This window comes from Equus asinus, chromosome 18 (genome assembly GCF_041296235.1).
Source record: "Equus asinus isolate D_3611 breed Donkey chromosome 18, EquAss-T2T_v2, whole genome shotgun sequence".
Taxonomy (NCBI): Eukaryota; Metazoa; Chordata; class Mammalia; order Perissodactyla; family Equidae; genus Equus; species Equus asinus.
Genome location: NC_091807.1, coordinates 21,685,252 through 21,704,271, shown reverse-complemented (window position 1 = coordinate 21,704,271; position 19,020 = coordinate 21,685,252). Strand labels below are relative to the sequence as shown.

Genomic DNA, 19,020 nt, shown 5'->3' with positions numbered 1-19,020 from the left:
TGGCATTGATTAAGAGTTTCTGGAGATAAGGTCATCTCCCTTCTTCCTGGCACAGAGAGGGAGGCATCTTTACAGATGGAGATTTCCCTTACAAATGTAAATGTTTCCCAACAAAGGGCAAGCAAACTCTGCTCCTCGGAGCCTGCTTCTCATCTGCAGTTTTAAAAGTAACCAGCCTAAAAATCCTCATCACTTTTCAATTAAATTATTTTTTTCTGATAATAGTTATGATAGTTTCTTCTGAATTGATATTCCTTTTGCTCTGCATAATCCCTCTTCTTTAAATTGAACAACAATTCACCACTTTGATTATGTCTTCTCTGGAATGTCAAGCCCTGTGAAGGCAAAGACTCTCTCTCATGTGTCCTAATGCATCCCAGTTGAGTGATACATTGCCTGTTTCAAAGTCTCTCTGCTCAGTAAATACTAGGAGAATAAGTGAATGAAAGACTTGAGATAAAAAGAAATATAATACCATTGACTGATATAATTATTTCCTTTAAGGAGTTTAGGGAATATCATACATCTTTAAAAATTTTTCTTCATACAATTTGTACTATATATTTAAATTTTTATATTATAAAAGCTTGAATAATGTTTCTATGGTATTTTTATTTATACAGATGTTGACAATCAGCTATTTCATTTTACATTTACCTGTTTTGATACAATATTACCTTAAATATTTATATTTTTAATTCATAAAGAAAAATCATTTTTTTACTTCAGATGACATCGTAAATCTTTCATTTATTTTAACAGCAAATAAAATTCATATTTCATTACGAGGGAATCCAGAGGAAAGTGCAATGATACGGTACCCTTCCTGTGCTTATATGAGGTCTTCTGTGGTTCCAATTTGGTAGTTGCTCATTGACCTACACTGTGGTTTGGGATCTTGGGGTCTTATTCTTTTGGGAATATTCAGATATGTAAAATTCTATTCACAAAGGAACTAAAGCCTCTGATGGCAGCTTTTAACCACATTTCCCTACCTGAGTCTTTGGTTTCCACTATTCAAAATGACTTATCTTTTAAGATGTAAGAATTAAGATAGCTGAAAACTGTGTTTACTCAAAGGCAAATATCAGGTTTGTCTCATACCAGTTAAATCCAGTGAGATGCTCTTTGCAAGATTATTTTCTTGGAAATAAGTTGCCTTCATGTAAACATTGTTTGACATCAAATCACTTTGAATGGTAAACTGATTATTTGAGCACTAATATAAATTGTCACAAGCCACTGATGGAAAATGCCTCTTCCTTAAAGTGTTCAGGCATGTGTACATCAGGGCAGCTTAGAGTAGTGCAAATTTCACTTAGAGATGCTGTTAAAATGTAGATTCTGATTCAGAAGGTCTAGGGTAAGTCCTGGGATTTTCAGGTGATGTCGATGTTGCTCTGCTGCAGACCACACTGGATAGAAAGATTCTAGAGAATCTTTAGTATTTTGCTTTAAGATTCTAGAGAATCTTTAAGCAAAATACTAACACAAAACCTGTTCCTCAGTCTCACTTACTTTAAACCTGTTACTGATTTCTTAGGATTATTCACACTACTGCATGCTGCCCATGAATATGTTGTCCATTGTTCTTTCCCTACGTAACCATTCAAAACATTCAGTATCATTATTGCTCCACTTACCTAATACTAATACTACTCATTCCCCCCCACATCCAACCTCAGTATTACATGTTTTGAAAAAACATATCTTGGTGTTCTCTTCCTTCTGCTTTCTGAGGTATCACTTATAGTATCATGATTTGAAGTTTTTATATCTGTTTTCTTCTTTTACTTATAATCATATTAGTGCTTTTCTTTAATTTCAAGAATAATATTGGACAAAGAAAGTTATTTAAAAATTTTATTGACTAAATGATATAAATTGTTTCTTTACTTTTGACAAAGTTAGCATTTCTAAAAAGACTTTTTGAATGGAAGGGGTATTAAGACGCTTAATTTGATGAGGAAATGACTTAATCTTTTATGGCAATTTAACTAAGTAGTACTTTTGTTGTTCACTTTTTATTTCTAAGAATAAAAATGATATAGCTGCCATTTCACGTTCAGTTACTATTTAAAATATTGTATTGATATGGTATTATGATCCTCAATTGGCAGAACTTGCTAGAGGCAGAAATCAAGCTCACACTGTATTACCTGCAACCAAACAAAATGAAAGACCTAGAGTTTAGTGACCATGAAATAAAGCAGCACAAGGGGTTTATACATACATCCGTGTGGTCCAAATGCCATTAGTCTCATACTCCCTGTCCCCACCGTTTTCACCAATAGGTACTTACCTCTCTCTCTTCTTCTTTCTGTCTCTCTCACACATCTATACACAAATATTCACAAATGCCACACACAAAGACACACACATTCCTCTCCACTCTTATTTTTACTTTCTAAAACTCCTCTGCCATGAAAACACTCGTAAATGGCTCCCCATGGTCCCTCCCTACTAGTATTCAACTCCCTTTTGCAATCCTCTTTTCTTGAGTGGGCATGATACATAACTTGCTTCTAATAATAGAATAAAGCAAAAATGATGGGATGTAGAGATTACATGTACATGATTACATTATATGAGATTGAAATGGCTATTATGGGAGGAGACTCTCTCTTGCTGGCTTGATGAAGCAAATAGCTCTGTTGGGAACACAAGAAACAAAAAATTCAGAGTTAGCTCTAGGAATGGAGGGTAGCCTCCTGCCAATAAACAGCAAGAAAATAAGGCCCTACTCTTGCCACCATAAGGAATTGAATTCTATCAACAATAGCACGAACTTGAAGCAGATCCTTCTCTAGCCAACTTTCTAGATTAGAACCCAGCCATGGTGAAATGTTGATTACATCCTTACAAAGGACCCAGATAAGCCATGTTGGACTCCTGAGTCTTAGAAACTGTGACATAATAAATGAGTGTTTCTTTAAGCTATTAAGTTTGTGACGATATTGTTATATAGCAGTAGAAAATCGATGCATACTTCTTCCCAAGTGTTTTCCATCTGTGATAGGGGAAATTCTAAAACAGCTACATTATAATTTCTTACCCTAATTCCCAGGACAGTGAATATGATGAGATATCCAGCCCATAATGATATTAAGTTACATGGCAAAAGGATTTTAACAATGTAGTTAAGGTTAATAACCAGTTGACTTTGATCAATAAACTCTCAAGAGGAAAATTAACTGAGTGACTGGGCCTAATTCGGTCTCTGCTCTTTCAAAGCAGAGACGTTTGGGTTTTTAATTTTTTTCATTGTTATTTTTGTAATGGCTAGCAAAAGATAAAGGAGACAGGGGGCTGGCCCTGTAGTCTAGTGGTTAGGTTTAGTGGGTTCCACTTCGGCATCCTGGGTTCTGTTCTCAGGCACAGACCTACTCCACTTGTCAGTGGCCATGTTGTAGCAGTGACCCACATACATCACAGAGGAAGATTGGCACAGATCTTAGTTCAGGGTGAATATTCCTCACACACACACACAAAAGATAAAGATAAAGAACTTAAAGCCATCCCAATCATGAGAAGAATTTGATGTCACAGAGCTGGTTTGAAGGTGAAGGGATGTCACATGTCAAAGAATGCAGATGGCCTCTAGAAGGGGATAGTAGCTCCCATCTAACGGCCAACAAGGAAATGGGGACCTCAGTCCTACAAACACAAGTAACTGAATTCTGCTAATTACCTGAATGGACTTGGAAGTAAATTCTCCCCAAAACTTCCAGATAAGAGCCAAGCTTGACTGACACCTTGATCTCACCTTTGTGAGATCATAGGCAGAAAAGCCAGTTGAGCCTACTCAGATACAGGTAAGAAAATGAGAGTACGTAAAATGTGCCTGGCCATTGTAAGGATGTTTGCTATTAGAGTTGAATGAGATGGGTATACATGGGAGTGTTTTCAGAAAAATAACACTATGACTTAACTAACGCAAACGAAGGAAATCTTTGAGTACAGTGTGGTGTATAAACTGAGGAGAGATAATGGAAGCAGGAAAATCAGCTTGGTTTCCACTGCAATAACCAGGTTAGAGATGATAGTGTCTTGGACTAAAGTAATAACATTGAAGATGGCAAGAAGCAGGGATGATATGCAAAATCTTAATGCCTAGTACGGCATGGATAATGGAAATTCACAATAGATGCCATAACAATTAGAAGAGTTGCTAACCAATATTCTATATTGGAAATTACAGGATGAATGGAAGAGTCTAGTGTTGGATATATTTTGAAGTTACATCTCATACCTTTTGCTTATTGATTGGATAAAAGGTGTGTTTTCATGTTAAATGACATTTTAAAGGGCAATTTTAGCAAACATGTCTTGTCAAGGGCAAGACAACTAAAAAATAAAAGTCCAGGTAACTCCAGTATGAAAGGTATTTATACTAGCTACAGTGAGAAGTCTAGAATGGATGATAGAGGAGGGAATTGATAAATATCAGCTAGCAACCATACTATGCTGAGAGAGAATCACAGAGATTCGTAATCATTTTTGATCCATGCACCTCTTTCTTAGAGCAGATTATTAAATTCATGAAATAAAATACATTTCATTGGAAATTTGCAGTTATTCAAACATTTAATACATAATTTATTAATATATATGTTTCTTCATTAACACAGCAAATGATAAGAAATAGTAGCATTTTTAAAACCTACTATAATATCAAAGTGGTGGTTAGTTTATTATTTTGAGATAACTGTAAAAACTGTATGTTTATATGAAAATACATATGATTTCTATTGGTGACAAGTAAGTTAATCCTAATCTTTCTATAATTTGTTGCCTACTTTCATTTAGGATGTGTGAAATTTCAGTTAGAAATTAGTGAACAAAATTATATTTTCTGCAGCCAAGTTTATGAACCCTCAGAATTCCAACCGAGGATAACTACTGGTACCCTACTGCTTCTTCTCCCTAACCACTTTGATGCTGTCTGGCTGCCCTTCCTCACCCGCTCATCGCTCAAAAGGCCTTAATATTGAAGATTGTGCAAAGGAAGCCACAACCACGACCAAAGAATGTTAGAACATAAGGAAGACAGCATTCAGGAAACATGGTGGAGGGACCAAATTTTCTAAAAGGCACAAGCTAAGGGTTGATAGTTGCTTAAGTCTCTGAGTAGACAGGATCATTTTACTCACAATTAGGTCTTATCTGATCCCCTATTAAAAAATTCACCTAAAAATGCTTTTACAAGGAAAAGACAAAAGAGCTTGGCTAATATTTCCTTTGTCATTGATTTTATTTTGAGAGATGTGTAGATTTAAGAGCATTGGCAGTGTGCACAATAAGCATATATTTGTATTTGTCTAGAAAAAAAATTTTATTGGCAATTTTATAAAATTATGTTCACGTAAGAAAGAATATTCATAGAGCAGATATAACTCAACCATATGTCTCATTCTTTGGAAATTTATTCAGTCAGTGTGCCAAGAAAAATATTGAATAAAATCAATGTTTTCATGGTTTATGAACCAGTAAAATGGAGTGAATTAGACACGAAGCCCCAGGAATTACTTCTACTGAATGCAGCAGCAAGAATTCTTCAGCTGGTCAGTCGCCCTAATGTTTATGGTTCATTGACTTAATTAGAGCCTACAAAAATGATTTTATCATGAAGGAAAATGTTCAAAAGGCAAAAGAGACCTATGTGAATGTGTCTTTAGATGCTTATAAGACCATGAAGTGCAAAATTTTTAAAGAGCTTTATAAAATATAAGGAAAAGTGAATATTGAGTAGACACACACAAAAGAGAAATTTAACTGCTCTTGACCTACTGAAGCAATTGAGTTATTCTTAATTTTTAAAACTTTGCGTTTCATTTTTTAGATTTTTTTGAAATTAAAATGTTAACATTCATAAACGTTAATCTTTATTATTTCATTTGGAAGTGAATTTTAAAAATTCCAAAAGTAATAGTCAGAACAAGCTATCATTATATACATATACACATAATTTGTTTTTTAAAATTTTTATCTTCTTTGCCAAATTCTCAAAAAGCTAACATAGCCGCACAGCATGAGTAAGATACTGCTAAATATTTTTTCATGATATTAAGCCAACTACCTTTCAGATTTCCACATAATCAAAACAAGTGAAGAGCAAATGGAAAATTTGTTTTGGGTTTTGCAAATTAGTCTCCAAAGAATTTGCCTAATAACACTTCCTCTTTGCAATGTACACATTCTGTACCTCGTTTAAGAGATAAAGCTTATTTTTTCTTCCTGTTGAATAAGGACCATCCTTGTGTCTGGCTTTGACCAATAGAATGCATCAGAAGTGATAATTTGGGATTTCTGAACTTAGTTATTTTAAGAGTGTAGCAAGCTCCACTTCCTGCCTTGTGGAATCCGGTTGCCATGTTGTAAGGAGCCCAAATAGCCACATGGAAAGACCTTTGAGAAGACCTGAGCAGATAGTGAGAAAGGTTCCAGACATATGGCCTAAATCAAAACATTCCATCTACCACCCGGAATTCTAGCTACCCTATCTAGAAGACCGGACACATAGAAAAGCCGTATTAAATGTGGTAGCCCAGCAGACATGATGTAGAGCAGAGATGAGCTGTCACCACTAACCCACAGAATTGTAAGACACAATAAAATGGTGTTGTTCTAAGCCACTGAATTTTGGAGTAGCTTATTCTGAAGCAATTGATAACTGAAATGAGCAAAATGCGAAGAATTGCAGCCTTCCCCAGAGGTCAAGCTTTCATGTCCTACTTTTTTGTGTGATACAAGTGAGTAACTTGAAAACTCTGGAAAACATTTGCTGAAATCAATGCCCTTTAACCAGGAAGCTTTCAGCAAATAACTTATTAGTGTCTACCAGGATACGTTATGATCCAGTAAGAGAGGGGCGAAAGAATTCAAATGACTTGTTAAACCCGCCCCAATGGTTCTCTGAAAGTTGCCTGATTTTATAGACTATCACCAACAGCTGGGAGACATAGAGCACCAAACAGCAGTTGAACCTGAGATAGAGAAAGATATTTTTGCTTAACTTTTGTCTCCATAGAAGATAGGCAGATTCGTGTCTTAATTAAATCCAAAAGTATATTTTTTTTCATAATTTAAGAAATAAATCATCAATCATTTTAAAGATTCTACTTTCACAATCAATATATTATTTTCATTCTCCTAACATTTCTTGTGTGGAGAGCACATTTCTGTTTCATTTCAATTCTGTCATCATATAAGAAACTCCAGATATAGCCATTGCTAACCTGGCTGGATCAAACAGCCTTCATCTTTTTTTTTTCTCTTGTAATTGTTTAGTCTTTATTTGCCCTTGTATGCCATTCAAAAAATTGCATTAATTGCTTGCATATGCAGTGTCAAACATGCATTATTTGCCCCTGCTGTAAACAGCAGCAGCAGAAATTTACATAAGTTAAATGTGATATGTAACATTTTATGACACCTTTCATAAAGTGATATTATAATCGTTTCATCAATATAAATAACAGAGTAATATTTATTCATTTGAATATGACTTTGAAATTTACTCTCTAGGAACTTTCATAGAGTAATATAATAAACGCTCATGTTTAATCAACATAACTGAAAAGATCATTTTACTTGCAGTTGGAATTTAACATTTGCTATTCTAGGAAGTCTTGTAGGACCATTATAGATGTGAATTTCATGAAACTAATGGTACAAATAAGATCCATAATCATTCATTTATTTATTCATATGCTTGTAAATTGGTTGTTTTCCATTTCCACACACTGGATGTTGCTAGAGATACAGGAGTGAGTAAGTACCCTGTTCTTAAGCAGTTCTTAGAGCTTCCCACAGTGCAGAGTGCTACCCATATGCACATCAGTGAGGGAATAATAGCTATGGTTACTGGGATTATAGGTGTAATGCATGGGAGATTCTAAGCACCATTAACTTTCCTGTCAACTATCAGGCACATAACATAACTAAGGATCTGAGAAGAAAGCACTGATCTGTCATCTAATGGTGGATAAAGAGGGTTATACAGACACTCCTTTGGCTGAAAGTTTTCATTGTGCTCTAATGACAATTGAAATTCGGTATCAATTATTTCAAAATTATTGACCTATACGTCCTAGAAAATTTTATTTCAGACTGATTTTTTTAATTGAACAAAATTACAACTGAGTAGATAGTACATTATATTCTTTTTCTTTTGGTCACAGAATGTGCATCACAATTTTGAAATTGGATCAAAAGAGAAATCCAGCATTCAGTAATGCATAGTTTCATTTTGTGTAGTGACAAAATGTTATACAAACTTTGGATCTTGTAAGATTTGACTAAGAAACAGTAATATTTTAGATTAGTTTAGACCATAGAAAAACCCACATATGTTCTAATGTGCTTGGATACATGCAGGTGAATACAATGGTAAAATGGTTAATATCATCATGTATTTTGACTGTTTTTATAAGATATTCCTTATTCTAAATTGTCTCCAAACTTTGTAGAAAACAATGTGTCAAACATCCTAATATGCAGTTTCCTTACTACATTTGAGAAAGAAAGTGCATGAAAGTGTTTGAGCGTTTAGCTAATGGGCCATGGGAATATCTTGAAAACGTGGATAACTTCAAAATTAAAAACACATTTTAAACTCTCCTCATTGAGTAGATAGCATGTAAACTTATATGAACTTTTAAAAATTGAGACTTATAGGGAATCTTTAATAAGAATTTAAGCAACTAAACCATAAACATTTTGATAATAACATTTTTAGATCCAGACCTAGGATCTAAAATATAGCCACATGGTACAATATTGTTATAAAATGAGTTTTGAATGTTTCATAGCTCCAAAAATAACTATTTCAAGAGTTAATATGAGTTTCCCCAACTAATAATACTTGATCTTTTTTCAAATTGATGTTTCAAACTTTGGACTTCAGATTTTTCATATGTATTTAAAATAGTTTGGAGTGAATTTTATACTTTTTGTTCCTTCGCAAATTTCTTCATATTATTTCATTATGGGGAAAAAATCTATTTACTGCTCCATTGTGTATTGGCAATCCCTGCCTAAAAGACCTCTATTAGTGAAAAACATCTAAAATATTCATGTAGAGGGAGGTTGATCCTGCTAAGTTATTGTTTCTTCATTCTTGAGAGCTTCGTCATTTTACTTTTTATATATACAAGCCACTCTCATTCCATTATCTTTCCCTTTTGGAGAATTACACTTGGGTCCAGGGCTTCCTCGTGTGTTCTAGATTTCAAAGAAAAATGCTGACTTTAAGGTGAGGATAGGCCTGTCCGTAATAAGGGTCTTAAACATGGATGAGAATAGAAGGTAAGTCAATGTCTCAACAAAGATTCTTGGGAAAGCAGGCTGATGGGATACTGGGATAGAGGTTGGATTAGGTGAGATGATGGGTTCTTGGAACAAATTCTGACAAAGAGTAAAGGACAGAACTTGGCTAGGCAACGTGTTATCCAGATTTGACCTGCATGACTCATGTTTGATATCCGGCTGCAATGGTCAGGGCTTTCTCATATTGCATTAATATGCTTTTGTCACTACCTATTTTACTCAAGCATAACAGAAGCACGTACTGAAGGCAAGAAATGCCCTACTATTCATTCTCCTAAAGCGTTACTCATTAGTGGTAGCCCGAGATGTATTGATACTTTTGTATGATACAATATGTATTTTAGTAACAAAGTTTTCTAATTTATCATTACTAGTAGTAGAATTCTATTTCTTGGGGCTGGCCCATGGCCAAGTGGTTAAGTTCTCGCACTCTGCTTCAGTGGCCCAGGGTTTTGTGGGTTCAGATCCTGGACGTGGACATGACACTGCTCATCAGGCTACACTGAGGTGGCATCCCACATAGTACAACCAGAGTCACTCACAACTAGAATGTACAACTATATGCTGGGGGGCTTTGGGGAGAAGAAGAAGGGTGGGAAAAAGAAAAAAGATTGACAACAGATGTTAGCTCAGGTGCCAATCTTTAAAAAAAAAAAGAGAATCCTACTTCTATTTCTTTTTCAGTAATTTTAAATTATCCTTTAAATGGAGTTGTCTCAAAACCAAAAATGCACTTATTTAGAGACATTTGAAGAATTAAATATGTTGTATTAAAACAAAAGCAATGTAGTATTTGCAAAATACTTTTTGTTAAGGAGAAATTTTTGCATCACTTCTATCTAATGTGCCAATTCTCTCATATTAATTTCAAACCAATGAATTGACAGTCACTTACAGAGGGCAAGAAAGTGATCTTCAATTGACTGAAAAATACTTGATCTTAAATTTATTAGACTTCTCATTTAACGGCTCAGATTTGAGAGGATTAGCCACATTATGTCTAAAGGGGAAAAGAAATACATCAGAATGTTTTCTCTACAGGTGAACACTTTTATTAAAGCAATAATCCTTATTCATTAGCAATTGATCAAACACCCTTACTAACCTGCTCCCCCATAATCAATCAGAAGGCTTAACCTTAACCATTTCTGCCTGTCAGTTTAGGCTAGATTTAAATGAGGACTATAAATGATAACATTTGTTTTACATTTTTTGTGTCTTGAATGGAAAACCACTATCGAGCAGTGCCTTGGCTTAATCCAGACAAAATAAGAAGAAAATGCATGGCCCACAGCCCTATCATTTTATTTGTTTGTTGGGTTTCCTATATATAAAGATTATTTAAATAGTCAATGGCAATGAGGTGCTGTATTGAAGAACAGTAAAATAAAAGTCCTCAAGTTATAAAAAGAAATATTAATCGAGAATATAACTAGCATTGAAAAATAGGAGTACTTTCACAATGATCCATATGCAAAAAGAATGTTTTTTTAATTTTTATGTATTCTTATATAACTTGGTCTTCATTTCACTGGTATTAGAAGAAAAAAAAGTACCTCTAGCATGTACATTTGTTTACTTTCAGCAAATAGAATCCACAGGGAATGGTCTGTAAAGTGGATTATACTTATTTGATTCCATTAGTGTTATGACTTTTATTTCATTATTAGTTAGCCCAACTTTACGCCAATTATAACATGACTATGTTCAAATCAGCTCAGATGTAAAGTGATTTCAAAGGCAGTTGCTTTTTCACAAAGTTCTCCCTTTTTTAAATGGAACTTCCTAATAATTCGTTAGTCATTTTCCCACTGTGTGCTAACTGTATTTGAGTCTTTCGGAATTAAAACTTCAAATTAAAATCACATATTTCTTTTTTTTCTAAAAGATTTATTTTTTTCCTTTTTCTTCCCAAAGCCACCCTGTACATACTTGTATACTCTTTGTTGTGGGTCCTTCTAGTTGTGGCATGTGGGACGCTGCCTCAGCGTGGTCTGATGAGCAGTGCCATGTCTGCGCCCAGGATTCGAACCAACGAAACACTGGGCCGCCTGCAGCGGAGTGCGCGAACTTAACCACTCGGCCACAGGGCCAGCCCCCACATATTTCTTTTAACTGATGTCAAAATGTCTTTATATATCTTAGGAAAAAATACTGAAATAATAAGCAGATTATAATTTCTTTCATGTTCTAAATTCCCCTTATCCAATTTTGCATTAATAATTACTTTCATAACCAAAGAAATTGTACATGCAATTCTAGCCCATTTTTTTCCCTAAGGATCTTCTCTATTACCTTCAGTTTTTGTTCCAATATTAATATTCCATAAAGTATTTTCATATTTCATACAGACACTAACTTTTAATAGACTATTATCAATGATTGAATTTCACATATGTTCTCTGTGAGAACTATCAGAATCAATAGTAGTTTATTGCCTGTTATTCCTACATAACAAATTTGTCACTAGATTTCCCGGTATAGACAGAAGTTGATTGTTAATTACTTTTTCATAAGTTTTTTTTTTAATCTTCTCTTATCTAATTGCTAATATAATACCAAGATTGGTCTATCTGTCTGTCTATCTATCTATCTAATCTATCTATCTATCTATCTATTCATCTATCATCTATCAATCAAGAGAGGCAGGGAGAGGGAGGGAGGAGTCATTAAGTACATAAATACATACATACATACAAAATAGATTCCAAAATTCAGTTCATTGAGGAAAGACATGAATACCTAGAGAATTATTTAAATATATTAATAAATTTGCTTTAAAATTAAAACTAAACTAGTAGTTATTATTTAGTCTCTAGTGGTTGATCTGTAATTATATTTATAATTATATTTTTCCTTCTTCTCCACTATATCCATATGTTTTGAATTCCAGAAAGCCTGATAGAAATCCTTCTTTCTCCAGTTTCTTGCATGAGCATGGAAAATTTATTTAACATCTTTAAACTATAGACTAACCTATAAAATGAGAATAATAACTATCTCCAAAAGACTGTTGAGCTCATTTAGTAAGATAAAGATAGATTGTCATAATTTGTGATCCATAAATAACAATTAACACAATTTTCATTATTAGCATTATACGAGATAAACCAATTTATTTTGTTGGTGCAGTAGATTTTTATTTTAGATTTCTGTAAGTTAGAATATCTGTTTTGCCTATAAATTCTCTATGAGAATAGTATAAAGCATATTGAATTCCCAGTGGTACCAAGTATGTCCTATTTGGGGGGAAATAAACACGTTCTCACTTTTAAATGTAGAGTGTGATATACAGCTGCCAGAAGCAAACAATTTTTAGGCATGACCTAAATGAGCCTTCAAATTGCCCAGTCAACACCTCTCACCTAATCTCAAAGCATTTCCCCTCTCCCACTAAGATTCTGTCACATTTGCTTTATGTTTCCTAGAATGTTCCAATGTGATTCCTGCCTCATCGTGCTTGCCCTTCATGTTCCTATCTGGAATGCTCTTCTGCCATCTTTCTTTGTACAAAACCATACTGTCCAATATGGTAGTAACTAGCCACGTGTGCCTATTTAAATTTAAATTAAAATTAGCTAACTTTAATTAATTAAAGGTAATTGATTAATTAACATGTCCCTCCACTAGAAGACAGGCTTCAGAATAGTTGTGTTCTCATCTGTTCTGTTTGTTGCTATGTATCTAGTGGTAGGGTAGGAAATATTAAAAAACTGGCTCTTTGGTGGAAGAAAAAAGACCCAGAATTGCCAATTATCATGATGTAACTTTGAGGATGATGATGGCCCACTTTGGCCACTGGTAAGGTGAAAATGTGAAAGCACTAAATATGGAGTTGGTAAGAGATGTACACATTTGGTTGCCACAAGCCAGTATGAGCTGACTCTAGGATGCTGCTTTACAGGTCCAATGATAAAGGAACTAGTTCCTTAATAAGGACTTACTATTGTTGAATAAATGGAAGAATAAATAAATATAAATTTTAAAAGTCTTAATTTGCTCCTATTCAATCTTACTTGAATTATTTTTTGAATAAGACAAGACATGTCAATTTTACATGTTGGCCAGTTTTGTATCATATTTAAATATCAGTCTCTTTTCAATTAGTGTCAATTAGTGTATAAGAATTTCTCTGTATGATTTTTATTAGTCTCCTTCAGTCTAGGAAAAATTAATCATTTTAAAAGATAAGATTTGTCCAGTTAAAATTATTTTTTAAGTAAAAAACAAAACTATGCCACTTTGATTTCCACAACTAATCTAGTATTTTCAAATCAAAGAATAAAACCAAATTTGAGAAGCAATTTTGTTGACTGTCTCTAATTAGTTTCCAAATAAGATCAATTCTTATGACTGTATGAACTAGAAGTATCCATCATTAGCAATAATTTTTGTCATTATCTTTATGTGCACTTACTTAGTATTGGTTCAATTCTAAATAGGAACTAGGTTTCCTTAAAGTCCTCATTATAACAAAATAGGTTTATGGAAATTTATTTTGTTTTGTTTTAGTTACTTTTTTTTAAGTGTACCATGATATCAACTCTTCTGTTTTCATGGAGCTGGTCTACATTTCTGTTTAAATATTTAAGACTATATCTAAATATGATAATTAGAATAAGTTAGTGGTGGTTGATATATCCTCTATAACCCCAATACAAGGAAAAAAAAATAGAGCACAGATGACAATAGACTTTGTGTAGTCATTTTGTTTTGTGATATCTTTCACGTACATTATGTGTAATGGATATTTTGCAGTATGGGTCAATAGACTATTAAACATTCAATTTTATCTAATCACTGATTTGGAATATAAAGTAAATAATTATTATGCAAATATATTTTTCTCCTATCTGCAGTACCTAAAGGAAGATTTACCTAACAGTAGATTTTTCTTTCTTTTCCTTTTTCACAGTTGAAAATGTATTCGACATTTTTTTATATTTTAAGCTTTTTAAAAAGCAAATAATGCAATTGTGTTAATAAAATCATCAGAAAAAATTTCCTAAATAATAAGAAACGTAACAAAATTACACTGATGAGGAAACCATCACTATCTTCTTGGTATATGATTTTAATTATACTGTCACATATCGCTTAATGACTAAGATACATTCTGAGAAATACTTTTGGTTGTTTGGTCATTGTGTGAATATGATAGAGTGTACTTACACAAACTTAGATGGCATAGCCTACTGCACACCTAGGCTACATGGTACCAATTTTGTGGGACTATCATCATATATGCGGTTCATCTTTGACCAGAATGTCATTGTGTGGTGCACGATTGTACTTAAATTTTAAACCAGACACTTTTAATATTTTTTAATATTGAAAATTTCCTTTGTTCTTGCTTTTGCAAAATAATGCCTTTCAAAATAAATATAAGTTAAGGATGGAACTGAAATACTTATAATTACAATGCTGCTTGCTAATTATTCTTGCTAATTGTAATTAAGAATATATCATGGTGGTTTAGTTTACCTTTTTTTGACGTTTGAGGTTTTTGAAGTGTTTCTAGTTTCCTTGTGGAAGAGCTGGAAATCTCAAGAACTTTTAATTTTGAGTTATAAATTTTGAATAGGAATTTATAGATTATAGTCTGAGAAACTAAGCAATTACAGGCTCTTAAAATTTGTTAGGTATTTTACGAAATACCATCACTTGTAATAGAGAACAGCAAGTCACAGTGCACAGAACTTGTATAGGGAGGCTTGATTCAGTGCAGGCATATCTTGATGTCATTGGTGGTGTTGATGACCTACCCCATAACTCCTAGGCCCACCTCTGAGTTCCTTCCATCTGTGCATGGCATTTGGTAACTATTATGTCAGACTTCACTGCAAGGGAGTCTGCGTTAATGTAGTAATTAAGAACAGGGACCATGGAGCCAGAATGTCTGGATTCCTTGGCTGGGGCACACTGGTTGTATAGTTTGGGAAAATTGCATAAAGTCTTTGTGCTTTAGTTTCCCCAAATGTAAAATAGAGATAGTAACAGTTTCTAGTTTACCTAGTTACTATAAAGGTTAGTTGAATTCATCCACGTGAAAACACTTGAAAGACTAACTGGCATGCTGTAAGCACTAATAAATGTTTACTATCATAATTTATTCTTCATATATTAACTTGTATTTTTGTGTATAATAAGAAATTCAAGAAAAAGGGCTACATATTAGGCCCCAAGGTTCCCAGAAATCTCCGAAGAGTCTTACACAGAAAGAAGAAATTTCAAAAGAGTCTGAAAGACACAATATAAAATTTAGTGAATGAATTGTGTTTATCATTAAGTAATTTGATTTCTTCTTATTAAAATAGTTGATTCTCTGATTCTTTTTGTTCAGTCTCAAGGTAAGTTTTATGTTTCTATACCTAGTGAAAAAAAGAGTAGGGTATATTTTGAAAATTGATTTTTTCCAGAAGTAAATCATCTATAAGGAAACATAGCATGTGATATACTTTTGTTATTTTCTTTGTTGTACTTTCCTTTGTCCCCAAGAAACCCCCTTCCAATACAGTATGGGAGAAAGCACAATAAAAGAATAATATCCATGATACATAAGCAAAAACATAATATCTAGCATTTCATGATGTGAAAAATTGATCTTCAAGTTATTGATCTGGAAAAATAAAGTATTTCTTAACACAGATTTTAATGGTTGACATTTAGTTATTCAGCACAGGGAGGACTATTTTTTCCTGCTACTGAAATCTGGTGAAAGTACAAAGAGAAATGGAGAGTAAACTAGAAAAGGAGAAGAATATACATTCTTCTCTGCTCCCTGCCCCCTTTACAATGGGTAGCAAAATACTACCTGCCAGGCAAATGCACTCCATCACTTTTGTGATAAATAAAGTTTTATTGGAACATAGCTAATTCCATTTGTTTACATATCGTCTATGTCCACTTTCACACTACATCAGAGTTAAGTAATTTTCACAGAGACCATATGACCTGCAAAGCAGAAAATGTTTACAATTCTTGACAGAAAAAATGTTTGTCAACTCCCGCTCTAGCCGGAGTCCACATTAGCAGACAGGATAGACTAGGTTATTTTAAGGTAACAGTACCAAAATTGCAGCGACTTAAAGGAAAATTACATTTCATCCTCACTCTACATGTCCATCATAAGAGTTCGCACAGGATGTGAAAATGGGGAGGGCTCTGCTTCACCTTGTTCTCCCTACGGACCCCAGCTGATGCTTTTCCAGCCTTCTGGAAGAAAAGTAGATGTCCCTGCAGAGGGAAGGTGGTGTGGGGAATTTTACAACCATTCTTTAAAGCTTAAGCATATAGGGAAAGTAGGTCAGGGCCTGTGCTGCTAGACTCCAACATGGCCTCATATAGCCCCTGCCTTCTAGGATTCATACCCATGTATATTCCTCTCCCAAGGTGTTAGCACCAGAACTGGTCTGTGTGACCCATAGAATAGACATTTGTGATAGTCTATTACTTCCAGAGATGAAGTTATAAAAAGTCACTACAACTTCCATCTTCGCCAGGCTCATTCTCCTGGATCACTGGCTATCACAGATTTTACTGCATTGTCATCAGAGGCCCTTCTGGCAAAGAAGACAGGTTTCCTCCAAAGAGCCAGTGAAGAAGTGAGAGCTCTTGCTACCAACATGTAAGGCAGCCTTTGGACACAGATCCTGCAGCCCCTTCAAACCTACAGATCATTCAGATACTGACTGCAAAGTCATGAGAGATCCTGAGCCAGAACCACCCAGCTAAGCTACTCCTGGATTCTTGATCCTCAGGGACCATGTGAGAGGGTAAGTGTTTGTTGTTTTAAACATCTAAGTTTTATGAAAATTTGTTAAGTAGCAAAAGATAATGAATACATTTCCATTCATATTCTGTTGGCCAAAGCAAGCCATGTGGTCGTACCTAATTTCTAGGAGTTGGGAAATTGTGATTTTCCAGTGTGTCTGAAAGGTGGGCCAGAATACTGAAGTTGGCACTATTAACTATCAGTCTCTAAGTCTTTTATCTTTTGAGCAGGATATAAATGAAAATAAGTAAACATTTTCACTTTTTATGGCTTTGGAGGTTTTCCTAATGTAGGAAATAGAGGTCTGGGGTGTGAAAAAGTAACTAAATATTGAGAATATAATACATGTATATGATTTGTTTATGAGATTAGATTTATCATTTTCATCAACATAAAATTTATTTTATGCCTGCTATTATTAGAATCTATTTTAGACATTGAAATTTGAGTAATCTCCAAAGCCAAAATTATACTATTAATTACAAATCTATTAACATTTTTAACAGCACAAGCTATCTCTTAAAACTCTATGTGGGGGCTGGCCTGGTGGCGCAGTGGTTAAGTTCGCACATTCGGCTTCAGCGGCCCATGGTTAGCGGGTTCAGATCCCGGGTGCGAACATACACACCTCTTGTCAAGCCATGCTGTGACAGGCATCCCACGTATAAAGTAAAGGAAGATGGGTACAGATGTTAGCTCAGGGCCAATCTTCCTCAGCAAAAAGAGGAGGATTGGCAGCAGATGTTAGCTCACAGCTAATTTTCCTCAAAAAATATCTACACGCATGTGCATGTTCATATGTGTGGAACTATAGGTAGAGCGTCTCTAGGATGTACTGGCTGTGGCAGACTCAAATACTCTCCTTTATGCCTCTATCCCCGCCCTAAACTCGTTGCAGCCTTAAACCTGGAAATGAGCTCATGGGTCAGACAGGGTGGGAATCACAGCAGTCAGATGACTTTTTAAAACCCCTGTCACATTATGTCACTCCTCTGCTCAAAATGACTCCAGGCCATCGTGTATTAATCAGAGTAAAAGCCACAGTCCACGAAATGGCTTATATGCCCCTACAGGACCTACCATCTACACATCTCTCTGACCTCATCTCATTCTTTCCTTCCTCTTTAGGCTTCCCTGGCAAGCTTATAAAAGAGTAAGGGGAAACTTCCCCAAGCACCAAATTCCTTTCTCTGCTTTTGCCTTCTATATCACTATGATACTCATCAGCAGCTGAAATCTTAGGTTTTTAATTATTTATTTTTTTGAGGAAGATTAGCCCTGAGCTAACGTCTGCTGCCAATCTTCCTCTTTTGTTTTGCTGAAGAAGACTGGCCTTGAGCTAACATCCATGCCCATCTTCCTCCACTTTATATGTGGGACACCTGCGACAGCATGGCTTGACAAGTGCTTTGCGGGTCGGCACCCAGGATGCGAACCACAGAACCCTGGGCCTCCGAAGCAGAACATGTAAATTTAACTGCTGTACCACCAGGCCAGCCCCTTTATTATTTTTTTGTTGTTGTCCCAACCCACTAAAACGTAAACTCCCTGAGATCACTGACTTTATCTTTAAGCTCACTCCTTTATTCTTAATACATGGGAACACCGGTGACAATGAAATATACATATATTTGTTTTATATATATATATAGATATATATATATATATCTATATATATATGTATAAAATTCATCGTTAACTAAATTTCCCGTTCCACATTGGTTAAAACACAATAAAATGTAGAACCATTTGAGGCTTGTGCAACTGCTTCCTCTCTAGCCTTATCTTTTGCCTCTCCCCCATTCCTTCTCTGCACTTCAACCATATTTATCATTTTTTCAGAACCAGTGTCTTTACTCTTTCAATTCCTTTGTACAGGCTATTTTTCCGTTAACCTGAGATTTTTTCTACAATCC

The 19,020-nt window shown here is 34.6% G+C and overlaps 1 long non-coding RNA gene across 1 annotated transcript in view; it reads left to right on the top strand.

Annotated features, from left to right (window-relative positions):
* LOC123278368 (uncharacterized) overlaps window positions 1-17,634 on the top strand; it is a 103,214-nt gene extending 85,580 nt beyond the window's left edge. The window contains exon 3 of the long non-coding RNA XR_011495286.1: window positions 16,833-17,634. This is a non-coding gene — a long non-coding RNA (uncharacterized lncRNA). The remainder of the gene's footprint in view (window positions 1-16,832) is intronic.
* Window positions 17,635-19,020: the final 1,386 nt, after the last annotated feature.